We start from the raw sequence: 17032 nt of genomic DNA, 5'->3' as shown, positions 1-17032 counted from the left end.
AGTGAAGTACTCATAGTAAACTTAAGGTATGATACCAAAGAGTTAACCTGTCCTAAAAAAACATCCAGATCCTGTTTATTTGCTGTCCACACCATAAAGAGGTCATCTACAAACCGTGCATAAAACCTAACATATTTCTTAAAACTCTCCATTTTAAATAGACTGCACCTCTCCCAATCTGCCATCACAAGATTGGCGTAGCTATTGGCACAAGAAGTGCCCATGGCTACGCCATCCTTCTGAATATAGACCTTGTTATTAAATGTAAAAATATTGTGGGTCAACACTATGTTCAAAAGCCCACACAGAGTGTCTATAGAAGATGCTAAAAAATTTGAATCTAATTCCAAACACCTGCATATACATTCAATGCCTTCATGATTGGGAATCATAGTAAACAATGATTGAACATCCAAGGTGACTAATCAGTATGGTAGGTCTACAGGTAAAGATGACATATTATCATATAGCATAAAAAGAAAATGTTTTGTATCTTTTAAAATGTGACCATATGTATCAACCACTGGTCTAAGTCTACTTTCCAAATACAGGGGGATAGGCTCAGTTGCCCAACCTCTCCCTGCAACAATGGGTCTCATTGGTGGATTGGAAGGATGTTTATGGATTTTGGGCATACCCTGTATACTTGGAATTAATGGATTTTTAACCAGAAAGAATCCATATAACTGGTCATTAATCATCCCATTGCTAACTAAACCCATTAGGGAGCTGGAGACTTCATCAATACACTTTTCTACACGGCTAGATGATATTTGATCATAGAACCAGAGATCTCTCAACATATTCTCCATACTCTCAACATAGTCAGTATTGTTGATCACCACCACCGGTCCCCCTTTATCCGCTGGTCTAATAATCACGTTATGGTCACATCTTAACATCTTTAAAGCTGTTCTCAACTTCGGGTTTAAATTACCATACCATTTCCTGTGTCTATTGTTAAAATTATTTTTATGTAGATCTTCCTCTACTAACTGGGAAAATGCATCAGTTAATGGATGTAATCTAGGGACATATTCACTTGGTTTTCTCAAAGTCCGACTCTGATCTATATGTTCACTATTGCCAAAGTCAAATTTCAATTGGACATTGCGGGCAAAAAACTTCATGTCCATAACTGAATCAGTAATATCACTTTTGACGGACGGTATGAACGTCAGGCCCCTATCTAGAACTTCAATTTCATGCTTATCCAAGGGTCTATTAGAAATGTTCCAAACTAGCGATTTGTGGTTTTCTCCCACATCTCACAACCACAAATCACTAGTTTGGAACATTTCTAATAGACCCTTGGATAAGGATGAAATTGAAGTTATAGACAGGGGCCTGACGTTCATACCATCCTTCAAAAGTGATATTACTGATTCAGTTATGGACATGAAGTTTTTGCCCGCAATGTCCAATTGAAATTTGACTTTGGCAATAGTAAACATATAGATCAGAGTCAGACTTGGAGAAAACTAAGTGAATATGTCCCTAGATTACATCCATTAATTTATGCATTTTCCCAGTTAGTAGAGGAAGATCTACATAAAAATAATTTTAACAATAGACACAGGAAATGGTATGGTAATTTAAACCCGAAGTTGAGAACAGCTTTAAAGACGTTAAGATGTGACCGTAATGTGATTATTAGACCAGCAGATAAAGGGGGACCGGTGGTGGTGATGAACAATACTGACTATATTGAGAGTATGGAGAATATGTTGAGAGACCTCCGGTTCTATGATCAAATATCATCTAGCCGTGTAGAAAAGTGTATTAATGAAGTCTCCAGCTCCCTAATGGGTTTAGTTAGCAGTGGGATGATTAATGACCAGTTACATGGATTCTTTCTGGTTAAAAATCCATTAATTCCAAGTATACAGGTTATGCCCAAAATCCATAAACATCCTTCCAATCCACCAATGAGACCCATTGTTGCAGGGAGAGGCTGGGCAACTGAGCCTATCTCCCTGTATTTGGAAAGTAGACTTAGACCAGTTATTGATACATATGGTCACATTTTAAAAGATACAAAACAATTTCTTTTGATGCTATATGATAATATGTCATCTTTACCTGTAGACCTACCATACTGGTTAGTCACCTTGGACGTTCAATCATTGTTTACTATGATTCCCAATCATGAAGGCGTTGAATGTATACGCAGGTGTTTGGAATTAGATTCAAATTTTTTAGCATCTTCCATAGACACTCTGTGTGGGCTTTTGAACATAGTGTTGACCCACAATATTTTTACATTTAATAACAAGGTCTATATTCAGAAGGATGGCGTAGCCATGGGCACTTCTTGTGCCAATAGCTACGCCAGTCTGGTGATGGCAGATTGGGAGAGGTGTAGTCTATTTAAAATGGAGAGTTTTAAGAAATATGTTAGGCTTTATGCACGGTTTGTAGATGACCTCTTTATGGTGTGGACGGCAAATAAACAGGATCTGGATGTTTTTTTAGGACAGGTTAACTCTTTGGTACCATACCTTAAATTTGCTATGAGTGCTTCACTGGTATCAATTTCATTCTTGGATGTACTTATTGAGAGACTCCCATGTGGACTATTGAACACAGGGGTCTATCGTAAGTCATGCTATAGGAATTCTTTGTTACACAGAGGTAGTATGCACCCTAACGTTGTATTTAGGAATATAGTGAAAGGACAGGCGATGCGGGTTTCCCGCCTTAATCCTACTGAACTTGGTTTTCAAAATGAGTTGACAAATCTCCATGACCAATTGCTTGATAGGGCCTATAGTATAGAAGAGTTTAGAGAGGGCTTCAGTGGAGTAGATGCACTGAGGAGAGATCGGGCAGCACCGTATTTTATGAGCAGGGATGTTATGATTACACACAGTGATAGTGTAGATGAGAGGACAATGAAATTTAAGGACAGCACTAGGGTCTCTATCTATTACACACAGGATGTAAATGAGATCAGAAACATCTAATTTAAGCATTGGGGCATTCTTACTGTTGATCCAGTGATTTGTGACATTGTGGGTGATATGCCCAGGTTTGTTTACAGGAATCGTATGAATCTGCATAGGATCTTATGTTACCCCAATGGACATAATCATGATATATACAGGTTTAAATCCACTAGTAGACCTTGCAGGAAATGTAATTTTTGTTGCTTTATAGATAGCACTGCAACCTTTGTACATCCTGTGAGCCAACAGTGCTACCATTTACATGCTGAGGCCAATTGTACCACGAAGCATATAGTTTACTTAACTCGCTGTATGACTTACCCAGCTTTTTATGTGGGCAAGACAGACAGAAGGCTTCGAGACAGGGTTAGAGAGCATGTATATAATATTTGTATTAAATCTGATAAGAATTCCCTTTCTATGCATGTCATAGAGACATCTGAACAGCATGTCTTTAAGTTTCTTGTTATACAAGTGAATTCACCCTCAATAAGAAGGGGTGATGTGATCAATTTTACTCAACAGTGTGAGGCTAAATGGATTGTTAGGTTAAGGGCAGATAAGGAGCCAGGCTTGAATGATAGAATACCTGTTAGACCTATGCTAAAAGGCAGGCGAATTAGGATTTAGTTTTAATATATAATATGTCATTTATTTTGTTTATGGCAGGTTTGCATTATTTATTTATTTTAGTTATATTGATATGTATTTTTAGTTTAGTTATGTTTTTAAATATATTTTTAGAGACATTGGATTAGTTTTATAAAGTACATGATGTTTAACAATGAGTATGCAATGAACAAGAACTACTTGCTCTTTAATTTTTAATTGTTGACTAATTGATTGGGAATAGGAAATAATGTCAACTTTTCACAGCATAAATAGTTTGTTTCAAAAGTGTTGTTTTATATTGGCTTGAAGAAGCCCAGTCGGGTGAAAGCACTTGCCATTTTATTCATTTGTCGAATAAATCTACATTTTTTGCATCGTATGAGGATTGCCTTGTGCCTACTTATATGAGACTGTATTTGTTAATCGGTGAAGTGAAAACTGTCTATTCTGTGCTTTGGCTCAGCCTGGTGAAGTGTATACTGCTTGCTGTGCGTTTTGGTTCAGTACGGAGATCAGTCTATGAGGATAATGTTCTGTTGCCTTGTACTCCTGGTTTTTTGTATTATTTTAATCTAAGTTGTGTTGCATTATGCTCTTTTGTTAGTATTTCTTTTTCCTATTGCACACTTTGCCTTTTGTTATCCCATTAAAATAAACTTAATTTCCTCTAATATTCTTACATATATGATCTATTTCTTCATACATAGGGACCTGACCTATATAAAAAAAATCAGTGGAATCAGAAGCATCTTAATAGTTTATATCTTATTTTTGAGTCTATATTGCAAAACCGAAAGGTCTATTCATCAAGTTCACTTTGGTCGACACATAAACAGCGACCGCTAATAATAGTGAAGTGCACAATGAGCAAAACACGAAACAGCAAAAACTTTTGTTTGGCCAACAGCAAGAACCTGGTGTGATGTAGACAATGAAATACACCACGGAAAGACACCCCACACCGTAAGGAAATAATAACGTTCCTAACGTGAAGTAATGCACACTACCCTAATGATATGAATTCCCTACGTGAATGTCACACAACCCTTGAAGCAACCGGACATAATTCAAATAGTAAAACGACTGAACACCGTGACCAACCCCAACACATTAAACCCGTGCAGCCGAATATAAGAAAGCAATATAAAGTGTAGTCGGTGCATACAGCTACCATGTGTATAGAGACTACTTTAGACTTTTAATAACATAGCTACAGTACGTAAGAAGTCCTGAGTGTTATACTCCTCCTGTTTGTGAAGTACTGACTGTAAACGGTGTTCCCGCTCTAAGGATTTCCTCTTCTTTGGGGATACTGGACAAGTTGACAGAAGCTGTACCCTCAATTCATCTACCCTACTCTGTTCACATACCAGCACTGAAATCATGGCTGGTATATCTGAGATTCGCCTACCCAGCAAACACCGAATACGCCTATGCCAACCCTCAACATGGTTCTGTGTTCGTGGTAAAGCTTTAGTATTAAGGGATGACACGTTCCAGAATGAGATAGGGTAAACAGGTGGAAACCATGCAGGGGCCGTAGTCCGTGTTAATTGTTTATGAACATGGCCAAGTACATACACATCGGAGAAATAGGATAACAGAGCCCTACCGTCAGCAGGGAATGTCTTAGTCAACTGTCTAAATGCTGGAATGACCTCACTTTCAGATAGAAAAGCCAATGCTATCAATTGTTTTATGGAGAGTTGGAATTCAACTGATGTCCCATACATATGTGACAGCTGCAATCGTTGAACCTTTCGCCATACGTTCTGTGAGAAATGGAACAGACAACCTTTATTGCATACATCCGCAAAATGAACTGCAATACGCTTCATGGCTGCCAATTCAAAGTCACACAGCAAGTACTGTACAGTAGGACTTAGGTTAGAGTCAGCTAGTAAAGTGAATAAACAGTCCCACATGTAGTTGTATGCCTTGAATGACTTTGTAGACATTAAACAGTATACCAACGGTACGCATTTCTGCTTATCGCTACGTGTGATACTTCCGTGTATACTGTAGAGTTGTCTGCAAAACTTTCCTTTTGTTAGGAAGACCCCATCCATAAACCATATTTCACACTTGCAGAGATCTATGAGATTCTCTGCAGTTGTAAAGAGTAGTACATGCAGGTTTGAGTGTAGATCTACTTTCCGTTGTTGCAGGAATGTAGATTGCTTTAACTTGTACTCATCTAAGCATACTGAACTGAGGGGTGTGGATGGTTTAGCATACATTAATGATTTCCCCCGCCGCACTCTATTTACCTGTTGTAGCAGCAATCTCCTGGTTGGTAGGGTAACAACACTTTCTAGAGATGTGCTAGCCAACACATCAACAACTAATGCTGGAGTGTTTCTGGTAGTACTAGCCATGTCCTTCAATTTCCGGCATGCCCTATATTTCTCCACTTCTGTGGGGTTGGAGGCATGGTCATGTGATGTGGATTTTAGTAGTATTTCCACTACACCCTTCGTTGTTGTTATCGCCCTGCCCTTACATTTGTAACTATATTTAAGCCGGCAGCACCAGTATTTCTTACATTTCAACACCTTTTCCAGATTATGTAAGTAACCATCAACTACCAACATCTCCATGTCTTTTTGCTATTTTACTGTACAGTAACTATTGCCTATCACACCAGGACCTGTCAGCATATATGTAGCCATTGTTGCATATACGGATTGTCATACACACAGTTGTGTTCCGCATCACACCTGCTTTTATCATTTCCGGTAATGAGTGTGTCGGACTACTTTGATACTTCTCATTGGTATTTATACACAGCTTATTGCATATTGGGATGTTGTATTAAAGTGTAGGCTGTTATGAGAGTGTCACATACATTAACTGTGAATTATTAGTGTAGGTGTGTTGTGCTATTGTTCGTCTGCTACGTACCTACTTTACTAGGTTTGGCCAACTATACTTTTTCGAGTTTTTGTGTTTCACTCATTGTATACTTCGCTATTATTAGCGGTCGCTGTTTATGTGTTGATCAAAGTGAACTCGATGAATAGCTCTTTCGGTTTTGCAATATAGACCCCTTATTTTCAGTAGCAGAAATAACAGTTAACTACATATAATCTTTTGAGTAATTTCTTCCCACATTTCCTTATATTGTTCAGTCACTTACTACTCTTTTCCCTCCCTTTTAGATTATGATTGTACCTTTATTAAAATGAGCAAAGTATAGTTTTCAGTTTGAGAACTAGGATCTTTGTACGACAGTATGCAGTACAGTTGCCCCCATTCAGATAAATATCAACTGTCATTTTTAAATAAATGTTTGACACATTCTACTTACATTATTACATTTATATCAATCAAGTAATTATTTCCTGTCAAGTACTTACTAATTGCAGTGGGTTTATGGTGTTTATTGAGAATGTAACTCACGTTTGATTATATCAAGTCATTTTCATTTTTGAAGTAGTATCCTCATTCAGTGTTGTAAGTACATTGTTTTTATGGAGTTTTCTACTTTGTTTTGAAAACTGTTACATCTTGTTTGTTTTATCTATCTTTTTGTTCTTTTTTACAAAATAGTAAAAGGCTACATGGGAAATATCTACCTCAGAGTAACCATAATTTGCTTTTCTTTCTTCTTCACTGGTTGCTTGTGCTCTTACCACCTTCTCCTGCTTCCAACTTTTGTTTTCTGTTTGCTAGTTCATCTATTTGCTGTTAATGGTCTTTATAAGTTTTTAATCAAAATGATTAGAAAAGTCAAAGTAATGTAGGGTACAATAACTTGAAAAAAAAGTTTAATTTCTTTACAGAGTCTTATGTAAGAAAAAAGGCATTACTCACAAAACCAATTGGGTCTCCAATTTTTAAGATTGTTCTCTTCCTCTGTGAAATCAGAAGAATTTCCTCCTTTAGCTGACATGTCTGAAGCTTAGTCAGTATAGAGCTTGGCTGTTTTCTCAGTCTCCAACTGGTAATATTTGCTCTGGCTGCTCTATTTTAATATCAACAGGAAGTCCAGTCCTTGTACGGAGGTATTTTCTCATAAAGTCTTTACACTCTCTTCTTCCAGTTTGTTCCAGTATTGCTGTAAACCTCAGGTTGTCTCTGTGTGACTTATCCTCAAGTTTAACCACTTTTTGTGCCATGTGTTCATATTTTAGTTGCGGATCCATGATTTGTGCTTTCATTTTCTTTTTAGCAGTTTGCATGTCAACTATTTCCACTGAAGACCTGGTCAAATAATTTTCTTTTTCCTGGTGCCTTCTGTATATTACAACAGGGACCCACTTATCTTGAAAGTGTCTGAGTCCATTTGGTCAATCTTTCACTCCACAGTTTTCTGAATACCTGTCTCCTTCAGCCGCCGCTCCATTATCATCTGTTTCCCAGCTCTGCTTACCACACTGCTTCAGTCTCCTCTGAGTATTCACAGGTGTTCTTCTTGCTTCATTTTTTCTTTTCTTTCTTGACTTTCTGGATGACAAAGACACTTAAGCTACCAATTTCTGTTAACAGTTTATAGTAGTGGGTGGGAGGGGTGGAGCATAGATGGCCAACTGAGAGCAGTGAATTTTGAGAGCTCCATAAACTAGCATAATAATACAGGAAAATGTTATTATTTTCAAGTTTAAAATGTCAGAAATCTATAGCTAAACTACTAAACTACATAAATATCAATTTTGGTGGAGATATACAAAAACTTCCTGTCAAGTAACTTGGAGATATATTGAGTCACTGAATATGAACAACTCCAGGAATTCTCATCCAGATGCTGCTTTGAAAAACAACTGCATTTGATGACATCTACCTTACAGGAACTATCTTTGAAGATGCATTACTTTAAAAAATGACTTAGAAAACCTCAGATTAAATTCTCAAAACAGACTGATAATCTTAAGGAACTATTACAGCAGCACCATACAAAAATAACAAATATAGAGACTTCTCTAAATGACATTGAAGGGAGACTCAAAGAGGAAGAATTCCAAAAAGAATTTCTGCTTAAACAGTATACATGGCTGCTTAACAAAATAGATGACTTAGAAAACAGGGAAAGGAGAAACAACATAAGGATCTTTGGTCTGCCTGAAAACACTGAAGGAGAAGACATTATTTCATTCTTAACAACCTGGATTCTTGAATTTTTAGGCTTGAAAGAGGGACCTTTCGTTTGGAATTGAAAGGGCAAGCAGAGCATTGAGGAAACCTGCTTCTAACTCAACAAATACTCCACCTAGATCCAAAGTTATAAAATTTCTTTCATTTCTGGACAAGGGACTAATATTAAAATCTGCTTGGAGAAAATCACCCTTAAAATACAATCAAAGCCTGATAAGGTTTTACAATGATTATTCTTCCAGAATACTAGAACAAAGGAAAAAAGTCTGGCCAATAATAAAACTTTTGAAACAAAACAACATTAAAGAACAGCTGGCCTTTCCAGCCAAGATAAAAAATAATTTTTGCCAATGAGATGAGAACCTTTAATGACTTAGAAGAAGCTACTATATTCATCAAAAACAACAACATAGTGTCTATCCCAGATGAAATGGAATGGATGGCCCCTACTCTTAAAAGAATAAAATAAATGAATCCTTGGACTGATGCTAGAAAAAAGAAACAAAAAACTGATTCGAAGATAGCTGTCCCAAAAAAATAACTCTTACAACTACATCTCTCAAAGTATCAACTGATATGGTACATCACTTGTCATCTGTTTTTATTTTAAAAAGGGAGGGTTTCTTAAACAGCTGAAAAACAGTAATGATTTATTCAGAATGTTCAAAGAGTCCAATAATTCTTCACAAACAAATGTAGGTCAAGATGGGTTACAATTTACATTATGTATAAGCCAAACAAAGCAACATATAATACAAAGATAGATGTTTCAGTTCCCCTACCTGAACTCAATGAATACTTATCTTGTTCATTTTTCATTGATTTTACTTATAATAATGTAAGCAATTAATTAACTAATTCAACAAGGTACCATTCATCAGAGTTTAGACTCGTAACAAATTAACATCATATATAATAGCAGTAACAGTACAGTGTTGTGAAAAAGAAATGCTGTCATGGAGACTAATGCCTTCTTCAGATTAAAGCATGATTTAGAAATGTCATGTATATCCTGGTTAAATAATAGCAAGCTCTTAGTATAAATGTTATCATTATTCTGTCTAAATATAGTTGATATCAATTATGGCAGGTATCACAGCCACGAGTGATGTTTGATCAATCCTGATATGTTGTGTGTGTGTGGATGCAGCTGTGTCTAGCAGCTAGTACAAATGTCATTATTATTCTGTCTAAAACATAGTTAATATCAATTATGGCAGGTATCATAGCTTTGAGTGCTGTTTGATCAATCCTGATATGGTGTGTGCGGATGCAGCTGTGTCTTGCAGCTGGCACAGATGTCATTATTATTCTGTCTAAACATAGTTAAAATCAATTATGGCAGGTATCATAGCTTCAAGTGCTATTTGATTAAGCCTGACATGGTGTGTACAGATGCAGCTGTGTCTGGCAGCTCATGTATGTTTCTGTTTTTATCTCTGGGAAGTTGTGTATTGTGGCTTCTGATCAATGTTTACTGATGCCTGTGTATTAGGAAGAGACATTTGGTGTTTTAGCCTGGATCCAGGGGAAAGGGATGGATAAAACTGTGATTTGGGATATTTTGGCAGAGAATAGTTTGTTTATACATCTGCTGAGTGAGAGGTTGAAAGGCTGGAAGAATGTGTTATCTTTTGTTGTGGCGACTTGTTGGGGGTTTTTTTTTTTTGAACTGTTTGCTCTTTGTTCTTTTCCTGGCTGCTGTCTTGCTGAATGGGAGGGAATTTAGGTTTGAAGTTGCAGTGAAGTGAAGCATTCCTTCAGGTACATAGTGAGCCTTTGGTATGCAGTACACAGACACACTAACAGAAACAGATGCTCCAGGTTGCCATGGCAATGGAGACAGAGTGACAATAATACTTAATGGCTCTAAGGAGCCTCTGAGATGATTCTTGGCAATAAAGTTTTTGATTTAAAAAACATATATAATAAAGGGGCTATTTTAAACTACATGTACACATATCAATGCTCTCCCAACACTTCATTTAGCTCATTAAGTTGATTCTTAATAAAAAAATAATAATAATAAGCACAATTTTATATTTAAAATGTATTTTAGTCCAAACACATTAAGGACTTACATAAGGGTGGAAGTTTTAGTTTTTGTAAAAGACTAAGAGCACCTGGTCTTGTGCAGTACCCTTTGCAGTGGTCTGGGAGGTGAGCTTGCTCAGACGTGTTGGGCATATGGGGATAGCTGATTCTAGGGGTGTTTGGGGTTGCAGGGAAGTGCTAGAGAGTCATCAGATTTCCTTCAAGGAAATATCTGTGGGAATGGAAGGTGTGTTGAGTGGTTCACTGGCAGAGTGGCCACATTGCATGGAACAGGCTGGTAAAATGGAACAGGAAAAATATTGGTATGGATATTTTAAGAACAGCTTGGAAAGACACTTCATGAACCAGTGAATGGTATTCTGGCAAAACTGGATGGGCATTGTTGCCCGTGCTTGAAGTACTGATATGTGTGTATGTAAGGAGGGAAATATAACAAATAAGAAACTAGAAGGGTCTCATAATTTAAAGTCTATGGACTGTATAACATGCTTGGAAGGAGCTAATAATAAGAATAAGCATTACAGCTTGTGGTCTCTCAAATAATTAAACAATAGCCAAAAAAAAAAAAAAACCGCACAGACAATAGTTATGTAATGTATGATTTTAGTAAATCTAGACATAAAATATATAATTGTCATATAAAATGTAGCAGTCTGCTGAATTTAGATATTAAAGAGATGATTTAATAACATGGGCTTGTGTATAATAACACTACTGTCTTAACTTGTCATAAATGACATACACTACATTGAACACCAAGGGGAAGCATGATGATTTTCTTAAATAAGTAAATATGCATAACAAGTCATGTAATTGCTTTAACCTGAGTTGTAGTTTTTGTAACCCATCTTGACCATATATAATATTTAAGTGGTTACCAAGGTAACTAATGTTTTGTGCATGATGTAAAACTGACAAAGTTGTTCAAAGAGAAACAATAGAAGCCTGAACTTGAAATGTCACAGAATTTAACAATCATATTCTGAACAAATAGGTTCATAGGTTCATAGGTTCATACTAGGCTATCTGCCCAAGGGCATTTATAAGCCTAGCCCATAGTTATTTGGCTTTTGCCACCCCTTTAGTTTGAATAAAACTATGCCTATTATTTTGCTGTGCCTCTGTCAAGCAGTGACACTGAAGTAATCCCTGGGGTATATCTGCGATCCCCCATCCATTGGTCAAGATTCCTCTTGAACAAGGCCAGCGAGGTGCTCTGCCTCATATGTACCGGGATTTTGTTCCACAGCATAGGGAGTCTCTGGGTGATGAATCTGTCCCTCCAGCACGTTCTATTAATAACCGTGTCAAGGTTTAAGTCTCCGCCCTTGTGGTTCTGAGGGATCTAGATTTTTGAGGTGAAGCATATTCATCAAATCAGGGTTTGACATGGCCTTATATGTCAGGCACAGGTCACCTCTGAGCAAGCGGTATGAGACTGAATAGAGCTGGAGTTCTTTCAGTCGGGCAGCATAAGACATATTTTTGAGACCCTTTATCCTTTTGGTGAGGAACTTTTGGGGCCTTTCCAGCTGCTGCAGGTGTCAGGTCAGATACATTCCAAATGGGGCATTGTACTCAATCATAGGTCTAATGAGTGATGAGTACAGGGGGACGATGACCTCCCTTGATCTAGATGTGAATCCCTTCATGATCAGGTGGGCAATGTAGAAGGTTTTCCTAACTACTTTAGCAACATGAGTGTCAAACGAAAGGCTACTGTCAACCTGGGTCCCCAGATCCCTGATGACTACTTCTGTGCTCAGTGGATTGCCACCTATATGGTAGCTAGGGGTAACCTTGTTTTTCCCGAAGGGTATGACTATGCATTTCTTGTCATTTAACTTTAGGCCATGGCTCTGGCACCAGTTTTCCGTTTCTGTGGGGCCCTTCTGAAGGATATCTGTGTCAGATGTGTTTTCGACTATGGCGCCCAGTTTGCAGTCATCTGCAAACTTTGTCAGCCATAACCCTCCTGTGTTTGCTTGTACTTCAGAAAAGTAGATGCCGAACAAGAGTGGACCCAGGACTGAGCCCTGTGGGACACCACTTGTGACAGGCTTTGAGTCTGACATGGCTCCAGCAACTCTGACCCTGTGGGTTCTGTCACTTAGCCAGTTTGCAACCCATCTTGTGATGTATGGGTTTACATTCAAGCTGATGAGTTTTTCGATGATACCTGAGTGGGGTATTGTGTCGAAGGCCTTTGCCAGGTCAAGGTAGGCTGTATGGACTGCCTTTCCCTCATCAATGGCCTTGGTGACTGTCTCGAAAAAGTCAACCAAGTTTAAAAGGCATGATCTGCCTTTGACAAAGCCAAACTGGGTTGGATCCAAAGTCTGCAAGTTCCCTATGTCTTTATTTATGAGTTCCATTATTATCCTCTCCATGGCTTTGCAGATAAGGCTTGTCAAGCTAATGGGACGGTAATTTCCAGGGTCGGTGGAGGCACCGCCCTTGTGAAGTGGGACCACAGTTACCGTGCGCCACTCCTTGGGTACGTATCCTGAGGTGAGGCTAAGACACTCAGTTTAATAACATGGGCTTATGTATAATAACACTACTGTCTTAACTTGTCATAAATGACATACACTATATTGAACATCAAGGAGAAGCATGATGATTTTCTCATATAAGTAAATGTGCATAACAAGTCATATAATTGCTTTAACTTGAATTGTGGTTTTGTAACCCATCTTGACCATACATAATACTTACGCTGTTACCAAGGTAACTAATGTTTTATACATGACATCAAACTGACAAAGTTATTCAAGAGAAACAATAGAAGCCTGAACTCGGAATGTCACAGAATGTAACAATTACATTCTGAACAAATAGTATTAAAGTGACAATAATCACTCAGTTTAACCTTTGCTGATTATACAAAATAGAATGCTGCCATTTAAATCTAAAAACTTTCAGTATATGCCATAAAATGGAAATGTATGAATATGGTGTTTTAACCTATAATTTCAGTCATTTTATAATAAGAAATGACAGATATGAAAATCGTTAAGTGTAGGAAATGGGGGAAGAATGATGCACTGATAATTAAAATGCACTAACTTTCATCAATGTTCACATAAAACAAACTTGATGCTTAAGTAAGCTAGCAACAAACAAAGTGATTACTTAAATGCTGGCAAATGAAATACAACTTTTGATATATCCAGTAAAATACATTGTATTATAAACATTATGTATAAATATTATTACCATCTGTTTATATTAAGTAATACGTTTTGAAAGACTTCATCAATAATGGTGAATATGTTAAATAACTGTGTGCTATAATCTTTTACTGAGGTTTTATATATGCTACATCCTACTTTACTATGATTGGATTGATTGTCATCTATCTTTCATGTAAATATCAATTGCTTATACAATAAGTAGACATTTATATTGCATTAGAATTCTGTCTAATCTACAATAGTACTATATCTGTTCAAAAAATATAAATATTGCTTATTCCTATTACAAATATTCTCTATATAACAATTCAGTTTATGGAGCTCAGATGTTCTGGATTGTCAAGGCATGAGTGGTAATCTGATGAACTTAGGTTTACCCATCAGATTAGGAATGCTTTTCATTCCATGGCTAGTGTGGATCTTAGTTTTGTTAACATTTATTAATTTAAATTTATTTCACAAAAATATTTTTAGTATGCCTGACCAAAACATTACTTTATTGGTAAACACTCAAAGTATAAAACTGATAATTTCCTTTAAAAGCTCAAACATATACTTTATAGTTATCAGAGGAAAATGTTTAATAGTCACAATAAAACAAAACATACATAGTCTAAATAACCTAAAAAGGATTTAACTTTATTATCTTTAAATGTCAATGGCTTAAACAATCCTAGCAAGAGCTCAAATCTACTGAAATATTTAAAACTGAACAATGCACAAATTGTCTTCCTTCAAGAAACTCATTTCAAAACAAATGATAATTACAAATTGAATCCTAAGGAATATATGATATTGGTGCAATCCACTTATAAGACAAAGACAAAAGGGGTAACAGTTTTAGGGAAAACAAATGTGATTAACCCAGAAATCATTTATAAGTATGAAGATAAAGAAGGCCTTATGGCATTAGTAATAGTTAAATATAATAACAGAATATGGACCCTAGCCAATCTATACTGGTTTCCAGGCATTAGAACAGGAACTGTTAAAAAACACTTGGATTTAATTTCCAATAATTATAAAGGCAACTTAATATTAGGAGGAAAGTTTAACTGTATCTTTATATCTGATATTTCTGAAACTACAAATAAAAGACTGCTGTGTACATCTGCTTTATCAAAAGCTTTAAAGAAGTGGGTAGAATAATTTCATCTTGTAGGTACTTTCAAATTTAAAGAAGATACATTTTTGTTGTTTTCCCATCAAGATCACAGATTTGGTACCCAAACTAGAATAGATAAAATATTTGCTGCCCATGACTTACACTCTAAAATCACTAATTTCTCAATCACTCCCTGCCCCTTTTCAGACCACATTTCATTGATACTAAAACCTCAAAATGGGTACAAACCATTAATCATTAACTCGAGAATTCCAGCATATATAACTAAAATTAAAGAGTTCAAACCCTGGTTAATGTCTGAATTACAGTTCTTCTTAGATATTAATTATACCACAGAGATAAATAAAATAATGATATGAGACTCATTAAAAGCTTACATATATGGTAAAACCCTAACTTGGTATAAAAAAATCAGGAGAATGGGATTCTGAATTATTAGATCTACAATCCAAACTTTTGTCAGTAAAAACTGAAAAAAATCAAAATCATTTGGAGATGAAAAAGAAAGCAGAAGTATTAATCAATAAATACAATGAAATTCTAACATATAAAACTAGTTTAGCTTTAGAAAAACTAAAAATTAATATGTTGGCCACTTCTCCCAAATATCCACGTAATTTACTCACAAGAATCAAAATACAATCAAAAGCTAATAACATTAAAAGTATCTTCCATGAAAAGAAAGGGAAAAATGTCTCGGATATAGGTGACATTCTTGATGCCTATAGAAATCACTATATCGAACATTTCCAGAAAGAAAATATACATATCAATCAATTAACTCTAGATGAAAAATGTTGTAATATAAAAAAATAGCAGAAAAATTAAAACTAGATCTGCAAGCACCCATATCCTACAAAAGAAATTACAGATACAATAAAAGAGGGTAAAAATAATAAAGCTCCAGGTATAGATGGCATAATTATGGAAATATATAAACTTTTTTCTTCAAAGACATTATCCCTCTTCCATAAAACTCTATTAGAAATTCAATCACAAGCTTTAATACCACCCTCTTGGAGATATTCCTTAATCACACCAATCCTAAAGGAAAACAAATCCCCAAACCTCTGTGCCTCATTATAGACCTATATCATTACTAAATAATGACTATAAGATATTTATGACAATATTAACTAACATAATGAAAATACCACTATCCAAAACAACAAATAATGATCAAACTGGATTTATATATCATAGACACACATATGACAATATTAAAAGGATAATTTCACTTATAGATTATGTTAATAAAGAAAATAAAGAAACACTCATAATTGGCTTAGATATAGAGAAAGCCTTTGGTTCCCTAAATTGGGACTATTTATTCAAAATCCTAATGCTATTTGAATTTCCTGCACCCCTTGTTCATCTCCTAAAGAATATATATACAAATATTTTAGCATATGTCAAGTTATGTCCTTTTACCTCTGAATCTATACATATAACAAAAGGCAAAAAACAAGGATGTCCCATGTCATCAATTCTATTTTCTCTGGGTATTGAGAAATTGGCAGATTCAATTTGTAGCAATATAAAAATCAAAGGAATAGATGTTTATGAGCAATACAATTCTAAAGTAATGCTATTTGCTGATCACCTATTACTAACATTATCTAATAGAAAATAGAGATTAGAAGAATTAGATATATTAATTGACACATTTCACATGACTTCAGGACTCCATTTCAATAAATCAAAATCAAAAATTTTATTTTTAAATAAAAAAAAGAACTGCAGACTAAGGGGGATCACATCATAGGGAAACAAGAATCTACCTTTAGATATCTAGGAATTGAGTTATGTAAGGAAAATAATGAATTAGTCTCAAAAAACTACAATAATATCATGAATACAAGTAAAATCTCTGTGGAAAAATGGAACACTATAATAGTAACATTTGAAGATAGACTATAGTTAATAAAAAATGGTTTTACTGCCCAAGATCCTATATATAGCCTTGGCAATACCAGAAAAGAATATACTTAAAGAAAAAA

The sequence above is a fragment of the Protopterus annectens genome, chromosome 6.part0 (genome assembly GCF_019279795.1).
Source record: "Protopterus annectens isolate FY-2018-M chromosome 6.part0, PAN1.0, whole genome shotgun sequence".
Taxonomy (NCBI): domain Eukaryota; kingdom Metazoa; phylum Chordata; order Ceratodontiformes; family Protopteridae; genus Protopterus; species Protopterus annectens.
The sequence above is the reverse complement of the archived record's forward strand: the minus strand, read 5'-3'. Positions refer to the sequence as shown.